Genomic DNA, 13,742 nt, shown 5'->3' with positions numbered 1-13,742 from the left:
CCACATGAGTACAGAGGCCCAAAGGTCTTGGGCCATTTTCTACTGCTTTCCCAGGCTGTAGCAGAGAGCTGGATCAGAAGTGGAGCAGCCAGGACTCAAACTGGCACCCATATGGGATGCTGGCACTGCAGATAGTGGCTTTACCTGCCATGCCATAGCACCAGCCCCCAGGAGAGTCTTACAGAACAAATGAGACAATTCAGATGGCCACACTCTGTCAGAAACAGAGCTCATCCTTTCAGAGGCAGCTTCTTTGCTTATTTATTAGACACATCTCCTTTTTTTCCTTCTTTCTTCTTGTTTGCTCTCATTTTTATTGTTTTTCTGCACCTTCACCCCTCCTCTTCCACTTTGTCTGCCATATCTTCCAGTTCCTCCTCAGCATTTTTCTTCCCTGTCTTCTTTACCTCCCTCCCGTCCTGACCTTTTGCCTAACACTCACTCATTTTTTTCCTTGCATTTAAACATTTTTAATTTTAGTTTTAATTTTAATTAGTTTTTAACAAGTTCAATGTGCTTTGTAGATATAATTGTGAGAGTATAATGATATTCCCTTTTTCCCTCTCTCTGTCCTTCACCATCCACTTCTATGCACCTTCAGCCTGACTCTCTCCATATAAGTAAGCCACATCTGCTTCTGCAGGCACACTTCAAAAGATGTGTGGAAAAAACTGCAAGTGAAATATGTTTTGTTGGTGTAAAATATTTTGGAATAATGCATATTTTTATAATATGTATGTCCCATGAACTTTTGATGATTCCTAGTATATTTTGTCCTATAAGGATAATAGACACATATTTTTGAAAACGGGAACCGAAAAGATATTCCCAAGGAGCAAGTACTATTAGCATTATTTTGAACAAATGATGTCATTTTCTGTATACAAGCTTTGCTTGCTTTATGGTACCCTGTAAACTTTATCATTATACATACAGCTACCTCATTTCTAGCTTTTATAAATAAGTGTTAATTTTCTGTTGAATAATTTCAGCATGAAACAAATTTGCAGCTAATATAACTAAATCCATATCTTTGTATGCTTCTATCAACTGTATTCAGTGCAACTCACTGTTGCATTGAAATAGAAATGTCATAAATGTTTTTTGATAAACATGGAAAAATTTCTCCCAAAAATTCTGTGAAGATTTATATCTAACAACAGTGTTTGTGAATAATATGAAGTGTTTTATCATTTCAAAAAATAAAAATACTGAACCACATATGGTAGGTGGACCATAACAATTTCAGTTAATATGAAATATTTTGACTACTAGAAAATGTTTTAAGTATTTATAAGAACAAGCCAGTGAGCAACTTCACTTTAATAAGGATTGCATTTTTACACTTGATCTTAGCCAAAAGGCCGAGAAGTGATATTAAGGGTTACATTTTTGAAAAGGCAGATGAGACCTGGTCAAATGCCTCTACCTTCAGGTCTTAAAATGTTTAAATTCCAGACTTAATTGGAGTGGTTTGATGGAAACAAATTTTCTTTGTTCATTTTTTATAAAAAAACACATTTTGTTATGGGAAGTTGCATCAGGGGATTTTGGTGAGAAGACAGGTTTTAGCTCATGAAAAAAAGGTTTTGTTTCATAGAAATATTTGAGCCAAAAATTAACAATGAAAACTGGATTGTGAGTCACCAGGCAAAGAAAACAACAGTTTTTGTAGGTGGGTTTGAATTTTTCCAAACCATGGAGCAAATATTTAGAAGTTCATGTCTGGAACAAAAGGAAGTTGAAAGTCACTGTAGTTTTCTAAGAGAGAGAGAGGGAGTGATGTTCCCCAAACAACACTTTGGAAGATTATTCCAGCAGCTGTGTTGGGCTTCTTTAGTTGCCTTTCAGTTTATTGCCTGATTGCAAGTAGCATTTCAAAATATGGCTGTAGAAGCATTTGAGAAGTTAATCAAAAATGTTTCATCTGTCAAAAGCCATAACATAATGATAAAGTGTAGCGTATATATTTTAAAATAAATTAATATTAAGTATTTACATGAAATGATTATCCATGTTCCTTCTTCAGAATAGAGGAGTAACCCAGACGTGTTTCTGAAAAAATTCCCATTACGTTAAATGACTAATAAGTAAATTCAGCCCTCAGATATGCTCCATGCACTGAGCGGGTGCTTAGTATTGACCTTTTTTTCTACTTTCAAAGTGGTGAAATTTCCTAGAATTGCTCCCCAAATAGTCATTTAAAGGAAAATACCATAGAAGTAACTCTGTTTGTTTGAATCATTCTTTTTTTTAAATTTTTAAATTTTTTTATTTTTATTTTTATTTATTTATTTTTTGACAGGCAGAGTGGACAGTGAGAGAGAGAGACAGAGAGAAAGGTCTTCCTTTGCCGTTGGTTCACCCTCCAATGGCCGCCGCGGCTGGCGCGCTGCGGCCGGCGCACCGTGCTGATCCGATGGCAGGAGCCAGGAGCCAGGTGCTTTTCCTGGTCTCCCATGGGGTGCAGGGCCCAAGCACCTGGGCCATCCTCCACTGCACTCCCTGGCCACAGCAGAGAGCTGGCCTGGAAGAGGGGCAACTGGGACAGAATCCGGCACCCCGACCGGGACTAGAACCCGGTGTGCCGGCGCCGCAAGGCGGAGGATTAGCCTAGTGAGCCGCGGCGCCGGCCCAAATCATTCTTCATATTTTGGAAGTGTATTCCTCTTCTGAGCCTGAGTACCAATACAATTTATACTTTATGAGGGTTTTTAAAATGAAATGTATTCACATCTTAAGTCTTCATAGTCATTTGTTATGTGCTGAATTGTGTACTCCACAAAATTTCATATGTTGAAATCCCAGTGCCCAGTACCTGTGTGAAGGAACATTTTCCAGGAAGTCTTGATTTTGGGATGATAGAACTGCATGAAGAGTATTAAAAATGGCAATCCCAATCATCCTCCCAGTGACCATGTCACAGAGGTGATAGCCAGGACTTGTACAATCTGTCCAGGAAAAAGGTCACTGGGATCCCTTCAGAGCTGGCTCCAGTGAAAATACCATTGCCATTACTAATATTAGAATCATGGTAACCATGTAGATTTTAAATAGCTGTCCCTTCCCACATACTAGAGAGTCATCAAGGTTGCATTCTGCCTGCACTTTTTATTAGTATCTTTGACTTGTTAAGTTATGTGGTCTTGAGGAATGATCAGATTTATCAGGCTATCACTGTATAAATTGGCTATTCCTTGATCCTTTCCTTGATGTCACTGTAGGTCAAGCAGCACAAGATGACACTCAGGCTCTCAGAAGAGTAGGGCAACATCTCCTTGCTGGCCAGTTGAAAGAACTCCAGGTCATCTGTGTTCTGTCCATGCATCGCTAGGATACTGGCCATCTCGGTAAATCTTACGCAAGGGAGTTCTTCATTTCTTTCTTTCTTTTTTTTTTTTTTTTTTTTTAAGATTTATTTTGTTTATTTGAAAGAGTTACAGAGAGAAGCAGAGCCAGAGAAAGAGAGAAAGAGGTCTTTTCATTCTGTTAGTTCACTCCCCAAATGACCGCAAGGGTCAGAGCTGAGCTGAACCGAAGCCAGGAACTTCTTCCGGGTCTCCCACGTGGGTGCAGGAGCCCAAGAACTTGGGTCATCCTCTACTGCTTTCCCAGGCCATAACAGAGAGCTGAATCAGCACCGCCCCAGTTCTTCATTTCTTTCAAGAATTTTCCAAACATCACCTGACACATCTTCTGAATCTCTGATTCCGAGAATCTAGAAGAGTTTACATAGGCTCTCTGGTAGGTAATGCAGCAGTTTAAGGTCTGACACAGATTCCAGAACCAGGACCCAGGAGATGAGGAATTTCCCGGCTCACTCGCTGTTGAAATAAGTCCTTTTCTGCAATAAAGGCTTCAGGTCCTCTGTGTGAAACTTGTTGCTGCCAGTCACACATCCTTTAAAAGGCAGGTTAGATGCTGAAGTCTGTTTTTTCACACTGGAGTCTGCTCAGCAGCCAGTTTTAGCCCATCAAGAGAACACTGAAACACAGCAGCCCATGCTTGGCATTTACAAATGTACTAAGCTGTAAATGGACTAATCTCTGGCTTATTAGTGTAGGCCTCTGTGTGCATCACTGAAGCAGGTCAGCATCAGATGCATCAGTGCCTTCACATAGAGCCCCAAGTCCTTGCTCAGTGCCATGGAGTGGCCAGCCAAATTGCTGATGCTGCTTCCAGCTATGGGGGCGCTGAGACAGAAAAATTTCCTAGAATAGCGTCTGGATCACATGCTTTATGTGCACAACATGTTCTGAGCTGCAAACTCCTTTTAGATCGTGCTGTTATCTTCCTTTTGTACACCTTGACATTGAGAGCATGCATGAAGTTGGAAATATCACAGTGCAATGTCTTTCTTGGAGTTCATGGTACAGCATAACTGCCAGACTGACACCTGGCCTAGAGACGTCTGTGGCAGGTGGCCAGCCTATTGAAATCACATGATTTCTTCTTTCTTCTGTAATGATGCACTCCCTCTCCCTTTTTTTCAAAAAAAAAAAAAAAAACTTTTATAAGAATGTGTGCACATCTGTTGTTTGTTTTTTTTTCCTGCCTTAAGCTTTATAGGAATGGAATAATTACGTATATCATATTCTTCTCTTTAAATTCATTATGTTCCTGGGAGTCATTCATGATGATTTGGATAGTTCATTCATTTTCACTGCTCTATACTATTCTATTATGTGAACTTAACACTGCACATTCATACTCCTTTTGATAGACATCTGACAGATTCCTATTTTTCATTAATTCAGGCGAAACCTTAGCTGTTATCTCTACAAATCTTCCTTTAATCCATTCTCCCATTTTCTAAGATTTCAATTACACAGATGATGTAGTCTCATTCCATTCATATTTTAAATATTTCTTTTTCAATGTTTACTTTTCACACACACAAAGAGAGAGAGAGAGAGAGAGAGAGAGAGAGTACCTCCATCCATTGGTTCACTCTACAAACACCTGAAACAGTCAGGACTTGACCAGGTGGAAGCCAGAAGCCTGAAACTCCATCCAGGTCTTCTATGTGGGTAATAAGGACCCAGGCACTTGGGCCATTCTCTGCTGTCTCCCATTTTGGAATTGGCAGGAAGCTGCATCCTAAGTGGAGTGAGTGGGCACTCCGATATGACATGCAGATGTCCTAACCAACAAATTAACATAACATCTCAGATTAACACAATGCCTGATCCCATAGCTGGAGTGTTATATAAACTGTGTGCTGCAAATTTGGACAAATTCTTTAGGCATTTGCTATTCAATGTGCCCTATGAGGTTTTATATTATATTTTTTAAATTATATTTTTCTGAGCCGGCGCCGTGGCTCAATAGGCTAATCCTCCACCTTGCGGCGCCGGCACACCGGGTTCTAGTCCCGGTTGGGGCGCCGGATTCTGTCCCGGTTGCCCCTCTTCCAGGCCAGCTCTCTGCTATGGCCAGGGAGTGCAGTGGAGGATGGCCCAGGTGCTTGGGCCCTGCACCCCATGGGAGACCAGGAAAAGCACCTGGCTCCTGGCTCCTGCCAGGATCAGCGCGGTGCGCCGGCTGCAGCGGCGGCCATTGGAGAGTGAACCAACGGCAAAAGGAAGACCTTTCTCTCTCTGTCTCTCTCTCTCACTGTCCACTCTGCCTGTCAAAAAAAAAAAAAAAAAAAAAATTATATTTTTCTATTTCTAAAATTTCATTCTGGCACACTTTTAAATCTTTGCTTATGTTTTTAGTACTTTCTTACATTTTTGTGATTATATCTTCTATTTTCTTATACATTTCATTCATAGGAATTTTATAAGTTTACCTAAAATCTTGGAAATAAACTGGTAATTTCTTGTTTCTACTGATTCACTCATTGTCGCTCCCCCTCTTCGTGGAGGAACGACACTGAACCCTGCTTAGGCTTCATATCCGAGTCACGGCACCATTATGTCGCTCTCCCTCTTCGTGGAGGAACGACACAGGACCCTGCACTGTTCTTTTGTCTGCTCGGCCCTCCCCGGGTTTGCTGCTGGTTCTTCCCGGGTTGGCTACCATCCCTTCCACCTCCGTGGAAGGGCGGTTCCCCCTGTCACTTTCCCCACTTCCGCTGGGGAGCGGCACACCGCCGGCTGGCTCTCTCAGGGGCTGCACAGGTGTTCCTTCAGATAGATGTTCCCGGTGCATGTTGTCTCTCTCCTCCTTTATAGTCCTCTTCCACCAATCCCAACTCGGCTACCCACACGCCGAGTACGCTGCTCTCCTGCAATCAGGAGCAGGATCAGCTCCTGCAGGTCATCACTCAGGTTGGCGAGAGGCAGGCTGCGTAGAAGTTGTTACCTCCTCTCCCAGCGCCATATTGTGGGAGAGCAGATGCATAAAATAAGTCTTAATTCGAGTAACAGTCTAGTCCCAGTTGCTCCCCACACTCATGATGGTATTTTTTTCTTATGTGTTTGGAAATCATTGAGAACTCAGGTTTGCTTGGTCTTTTATTTATTTTAAAGATTTATTTATTTGAAAGAGTTACAGAGAAGCAGAGGCAGAGAGAGAGAGAGAGACAGAGGTCTTCCATCTGCTGGTTCACTCCCCAGATGGTAGCAATGGCTAGAGATGCACCCATTCGAAGCCAGAAGCCGGGTCTCCCCTGCTGGTGCAGGGGCCCAAGTACTTAGGCGATCTTCCACTGCTTTCCCAGGCCACAGCAGAGAGCCGGATCAGAAGTGGAACAGCCGGGACTCGAACCAGAGCCCATATGGGATACTGGCACTGCAAGCTGAGGCTTTACCTGCTACACTACAGTGCTGGCCCCTTCTTGGTCTTAATTTGTGAGAATACTGAGCACTCTACACAGCCATTTCATGTTATGAATAGTTTTTTTCAAATTAGAGATAGTGTATGTAAGACTTTGTTATTGCAGCAGCCAGAATTTCTTCACAGTACCAGACCTGTCTTCTGCCTTTTAAAAATGAGAACCTCATTATTCAGAAGATTATCAGCTTGAGATCACTTTAGGTATTTTTCTTTAGTTTTTTAAAAATGTTTTTCTGTTGTAGGAGTTTAAGTTTCAGGTCGTAGCTCAAGAGTGTTTGCTGATAGAAACTGGAGTATCATCCTGAAACTACTTACTTACACTTCTTCCCAGAGCCTCACATTCAGCTTTCTTTCCTTGAGGTTTGTTCAAGACTTTATTGATAACAGTGCTTTTATTTTTAGAATTATTTTATTTATTTGAAAGACAGAGTTACAGAGAGAGGTAGAGCCAGAGAGAGAAAGAAGTCTTCCATTCTGCTGGTTCACTCCCAAGATGGCTGCAATGGCCAGAGCTGAGCTGATCCGAAGCCAGGAGTCAGGAGTTTCTTCCAGGTCTCCCACGTGGTGCGGGGTCCCAAGGACCCGGACCATCTTCTACACAGCAGAGAGCTGGATCAAAAGAGGAGCAGCGGGAACTCAAACTAGCACCCATACAGGATACCGGCACCGCAGGTGGAGGATTAACCTACTGCGCCACAGCACTGGCCCCAGCGTGTATTTCAAATATACAGGTTTAGGCCAGCGCTGCAGCTCACTAGGCTAATCCTCCCCCTTGCGGCACCGGCACACCGGGTTCTAGTCCCGGTCGGGGTGCCGGATTCTGTCCCAGTTGCCCCTCTTCCAGGCCAGCTCTCTGCTGTGGCCAGGGAGTGCAGTGGAGGATGGCCCAAGTGCTTGGGCCCTGCACCCCATGGGAGACCAGGAGAAGCACCTGGCTCCTGCCATCGGATCAGCGTGCTGCACGCCGGCCGCGGCGGCCATTGGAGGGTGAACCAACGGCAAAGGAAGACCTTTCTCTCTGTCTCTCTCTCTCACTGTCCACTCTGCCTGTCAAATATATATATATATATATATATATATATATATATATATATACAGGTTTAAGAGCATAGTGATTCTTCCCACTCTACCTTCCCTCCTGCCCACATTCTCATCCTCACTTCTTCCTTTCCCACTCCTTCTTTTAATTTTTACAATGATCTACTCTGCCTATTTCATATTCATAAGATTAACCCTATACTAGGTAAAGAATTCATCAAATAGAAGAAAAAAAAAACTTCCTCAACAGTAGAGACAAGGGCTGTAAACAATCATTGAATCTCAAAACATCAATTTTATTCATATACACTTTTGGGGTACACTGATAACATTTGACACCTACCATCAGGAAAGCTCATTGGTTCTCCTTCGATGCCATTCAAGTTCAACAAATAGATTGCCCCTGTAGGAGGTGCCCTTGGTAATGATTTCCATTGTTTCCTGTGACCTTGGCAAAGCATAGCAAACTAAGTTTATCAAGGATGTAGTTTTGCAGCTGGAAGGTCCTTTGGACAATTTTGGGTCATACTTGGATTTTATATTATTAATAAGTTCTTTTCCATAACCTACTTTTTAAAAAAGATTTATTTATTTATTTGAAAGTCAGAATTATACAGAGAGAGAAGGAGAGGCAGAGAGAGAGAGAGAGGTCTTCCATCTGCTGATTCACTCCCCAGCTGGCTGCAACGGCCGAAGCTGCACTGATCAGAAGCCAGGAGCTTCTTCCGGCTCTCCCAAGTGGGTGCAGGGGCCCAATGACTTGGGCCATCTTCTACTACTTTCCCAGGTCATAGCAGAGAGCTGATTTGGAAGTGGAGCAGCTGGGACTCAAACTGGTGCCCATATGGGATTCTGGCACTGCATGCAGTGACATTACCCATTAACCACAATGCTGGCTTGTATACCAAGAATGAGAATTAGCAGTATAGACTAGACATGAAAATGATTGGAATGCTCCTGTAATGGTGGATATTTCAGTCTGACTGAATCCTAACCTGTGTAAGAATGTTTCTCACCAGAGAGTACATTGTCAGCTGTAGTTTTTTTTTTTATGTTCATTATTTTTGTAAGATTTTTTATTTATTATTTGAAAGGCAAAGCTATGGGGAAATGGGAAGAAAAGAGAAAGAGCGAGAGACAGATATCTTCCATCTGCTGGTTCACTCCCCAAATGCCCACCAGCAGCCAGACAAGGCTAGGCCAGGCTGAAGCCAGGATGCAGGAAATCCATTCTGGTCTGTCCCCATGAGCAGTGGGGACCTAAGGACTTGAGCCATCTTCTGCTGCCTTCCAAGGCACATCAGCAGCAAACTGGGTCAGAAGCCAGTTAGCCAGGACTGGGACACTCCCTGATACAGGATGCAGGTGTCAGAAGCAGTAGCTTAAAGTAGGTGCCACAACACTGGACCGAGATGTTCTTTATTAAGCTTAGGTAGTTATCTTCTATTTCTAGTTTTCTAAGAATTTTTTAATAATAATAAATGAACGTTGTAGTTTTTCAAATGCTTTTTCTGCTTCTGTTGATATGGTCATGATATTATCACGATTTTCCTTATTTAAACAATTGAGGTATATTATATCAATTGATTTTCAAATATTGAACCAACCTTGAATACATGAAATGAATCCAAATGTATAGTATGTATATTTTATTTGATTTGTTAATAATTGAGGATTTTACTCTGTGGTCTGTAATTTTACATTCTTGTAATGCTTTTGTCTGGTTTTGGTTTTGGTATAATGCTGACTTCACTTGATGAATTATGAAGTTCCCTCTGCTTATATTTTCTGGGAGATATTTTAGAGACTTGGTATCTTTCCTTATACTAAATATTTGGTAGAATTCACCAATGAAATTATCTGACCTGTACCTTCCATTTGGTAGGGTTGTTAATTGTTAATTAAATTTCCTTTACTGATATAGGTCTATTCAGTTTATTTCTTTTGGCAGATTTTTGTCTTTTAAGGAATTGGTTCATTTCATCTTGGTTGTGAAATGTGTAGGCTGAGAGTTGCTCATATTATTTCTTTAAATGCTTTTAATGTCCATGGAATAAGTCGTAATGATCCATTTTTAATTTCTGATATTAGTAATTTATACCTTTTTTTCTTTATTCATTAAGCTGACAAGAGATATACCAATTTCATTTTTCTTTTTTGAAGAACTATTATTGGTTTTGTTTATTTTGTGTGTAAATATCCTGTTTTCAACTTCATTGATTTATGATGTGATTTTTATTATTTTCTTTGACTTGCTTTGGATTTAATTTTCTCTTCATTTTCTAGTTTCATTGTTTGGGAGCTTATAATATTGATTTTAAATCTTTCTTTTCTAGTCATGCATAAATTTTTTGCTAAAGATTTTTCTCTAGGCTCTGATTTTGTTGCATTCCAAAGTTTTATATTTTATTTTAATTTTTATTTATACTCATGTATGCTGAGAAATGTAGTCAGTTTTTGAAATTCCGTTTCTAAAGCTGATCTGAATTTTCTATATGGTTCTACCTTTGCTAGGAAGTGAGTTTAAAAGATCTCACATTTTATTTAAATCTATAAGCCTAATCAACTCCAATAATTTAATTGTTTTATTTAATTGCATGCTTCATTTCTAATGGGTTGAATCAGATAAATGCTCATTTTCTTCTGAGATCTTGGGAACAAAGTTTATTGCCTATGATGGAATTCTTAGATTATTAGGACAGGAGTAGCCTAGGCATTCTAATTTTGAATTACCTGAATCTTCTTAGGACTTGGCTAGGAACAGTTAGTCTAATGTTATCTTTGTCCTGGGGTCTGCTGAGTCTGGGTGGTGCCATTCTTGGTCAGTCCTTCAGTCTGTGTTACTGAGTGCTGCCACTGGTTTAATTCATGATCGGATTTCTTAGCTTGGTCAGAACCTAGTGTTCTCCCAGACTGAACTGAATCCCACTTCAGCTTTTGCTAGAGCTGTGAACTGCCCAACTCAATGCCATTTTTTCCCTTCTAATTCTGGCTTATCACAGCCCAAATCCTGCGTGGTAGAGTTGTTTGGCTCTCATTTCACAACCCCACTTACAGGCTCCTGAATATTAATTCAGCTGTCTTCTCTGTCTCTATCTGAAAGTTATGAGAACTGCAGAATACTTTTCATGCTCTGCAGTAGCTGAGAATATCCCTGTGGTACCAGCTCGGGTCCTTTCCCTATTTCCAAGTAGTGCTACTAAGTTTTCTATTTTGTGACCAGCTCCATTCTGAAATGATTCCATTTCTTTCTGAATGGGATGCTGAGTAGAAACTCAAGACAGATTAGGTGGTTAATGACATCCAGAGAATGTATATTTCAGTATTTTCTATGGTGATGCTATAAAGGATGCAATATTTTAAAATACTTTAATGTGTTTTTCTCATAGGCCAGGAGAAGCACCTGGCTCCAGGCTTCAGATCAACACGGTGAGCTGGCCATAGCGCACTGGCTGTAGCGGCCATTGCGGGGTGAACCAACGGAAAAGGAAGACCTTTCTCTCTGTCTCTCTCTCTCTCTCACTGTCCACTCTGCCTGTCAAAAAAAAAAAAAAAATCTCAATGTACAGCACACTAAGGACGGAAATCCTACATGAGGAGTAAGTGCACAGTGACTCCTGTTGTTGACTTAACAAATTGACACTCTTGTTTATGGCATCAGTAATCACCCTAGGCTCTTGTCATGAGCTGCCAAGGCTATGGAAGCCCATTGAGTTCACTGACTCTGATAATTTTTAGACAAGGCCATGTAGTGTTCTGTACATTGAGATTTAATGCTATAACTAGTACTCAAACAGTATTTTTCACTTTATGTTTCTGTGTGGGATCAAACTATTGAAATCTTTACTTAATATATGCTAAACTGATCTTCTGTATATAAAGAGAAACGAAAATGAATCTTGATGTGAATGGAAGGGGAGAGGGAGTGGGAAAGGGGATGGTTGCGGGTGGGAGGGACGTTATGGAGGGGAAGCCATTGTAATCCATAAGCTGTACTTTGGAAATTTATATTCATTAAATAAAAGTTTTAAAAAAAAGAAAATAACAAAAAAAAAAACTTGAAGATAGCTTCAAATCTATTTCTAGGATTACAATTTTTATTTTGTTTATTTTTTGAGTTTTTAAGGACTTTTGTATAATTTAAAAAAATTTTCCCTTTAATTGAGAGAGAGAGAGAGAGAGAGAGAGAGATCATTTGTCTGTTGGTTCACTTTTCAAATGCCCACAATAGCCAGGGCTGGGTCAGGCTGAAGCCAGAAGCTAGGAACTAAATCTAGGTTTCCCATGTCAATGGCAAGGATCAAAATAATCAAGATATAGCCTACTGCCTCTCAAAGTGCACATTTTCAGAAACCTGGAATCAGAAGTGGAGCTGGTACTCAAAGCCAGGCACTCTGATATGGGATGTGGGTATCCCCAGCAGTGTCTTTTTTTTTTTTTTAATGTTTACTTATTTATTTGAAATGCAAAGTTACAGAGAGGAAGGGAAGGAGGGAGAGAGAGAGAGAGAGAGAGAGAGAGAGAGAGATTCCATCTGCTACTCTGCTGCTTCACTCCCCAAATGGCCACAACAGCCCCAGCTGGGCTGGGCCGAGCCAGGGTCAGGAGCTTCATCCAGGTCTCCCACATGGGGACAGGTGGGGACAGGGACCCAAGTACTTGGGCCGTCTTTTGCTGCTTTTCAAGGAGCATTAACAGGGACCTGAGCTGGAACTCATATGGGATGCCAGCACTATAGGCAGCAGCTTAACTCACTGCACCACTGTGCTGACCCCTCCAGTGGGCATCTTAACCACTACAAAATGCTCAACACTCATAACATTTTTTGATAATACTTTCCATTAACTTTTTATAATTTTATATGACTATAAGACTGTGTGTATATATATATATATATATATTCTTCATATTTGCAACGACTACTACTTTATAAAAGGGATTTGTGAAGGAGTTACTAAATGTGAAAATAGACCAAAACAGGCTAAGGGGATTTTAATAATGAAATCATTAAAGACTGTGAGTCATCATTTTAATTTTTTGGTAGATAAATTTGGTTTATTTTAACTAGTAGCACAAAGTCAGATAATAATCCTTTTGGTTATGTGGCATATCTTTTAATTATTTCAATAAATTAAGGTGCCCTGGTCATACACAGCTCTGTATACTTAAGGGTAGAATAAAACAATTCAGTGTAGGTTTTGTAGTTTGCAAGCCTAGTGTGTATTCCACTTGAACTCTACTATGCAGGTAATTTTGTGAAAGTTACTTAACTTTATTCAGGCCTAAGTTTCTCATCTATAAAACAGGAGTAGTACAGGATCCTTATTTTAATTTAAAGGATTAATATTTCAAACATAAAGCTCCACACAAGTACCTGTTCATGTTAAGTACTACAAAATTGTAACAGAATTTATTTATCAAAGACAAGAGTTTGTCAGTAAAATGTGATTTTTAAAGTATTTTTTGGAATCAAGTCTGGAAAAAAGTTTACAGAAAATTGAGTGAAAAATAGTATTAAACTTGTGTGTATATTTGGTAGAAGTGTTGTTACATAGTTAGGTGGTTTGTCCATGTAGTACAGTCTTTACATGACCCATTTTGCCTGTGTGTTAAGGAAATTTCCTTAGAGACCAGATCAAGGTTTTGTACCTAGCTTCTCAAAGGAGGAGACTAGCCCAGTTGGTATTCTGGGACTCTTTCCATCTTTGGTTTGACTTGATGATTCAGCAAAGTACATACTATTCTTGCATCAGAAATAGCAGTGTTAATTCCTTTATGCCAAATATTTTCACAGGATCTCAGGATGAGATCCCCAGATGATCGCTTTTTGCAGAGTCACTGTAGCAGCTGTTGGAAAAATCCATGTTAATCCTTTGAGACCTATGGCTTTAGAAAATATTATGAGTTTTTTTTTTTTTTTT

General features: G+C 40.3%; 1 pseudogene; it reads right to left on the bottom strand.

The window, feature by feature from the left end:
- Positions 1-1,206: 1,206 nt before the first annotated feature.
- Positions 1,207-1,376, bottom strand: LOC138844841 (U2 spliceosomal RNA; annotated as a pseudogene).
- Between the last annotated feature and the right edge of the window lie 12,366 nt (positions 1,377-13,742).

Source organism: Oryctolagus cuniculus, chromosome 12 (assembly GCF_964237555.1).
Source record: "Oryctolagus cuniculus chromosome 12, mOryCun1.1, whole genome shotgun sequence".
In the NCBI taxonomy this organism is placed as follows: Eukaryota; Metazoa; Chordata; class Mammalia; order Lagomorpha; family Leporidae; genus Oryctolagus; species Oryctolagus cuniculus.
The sequence above is the reverse complement of the archived record's forward strand: the minus strand, read 5'-3'. Positions and strand labels throughout refer to the sequence as shown.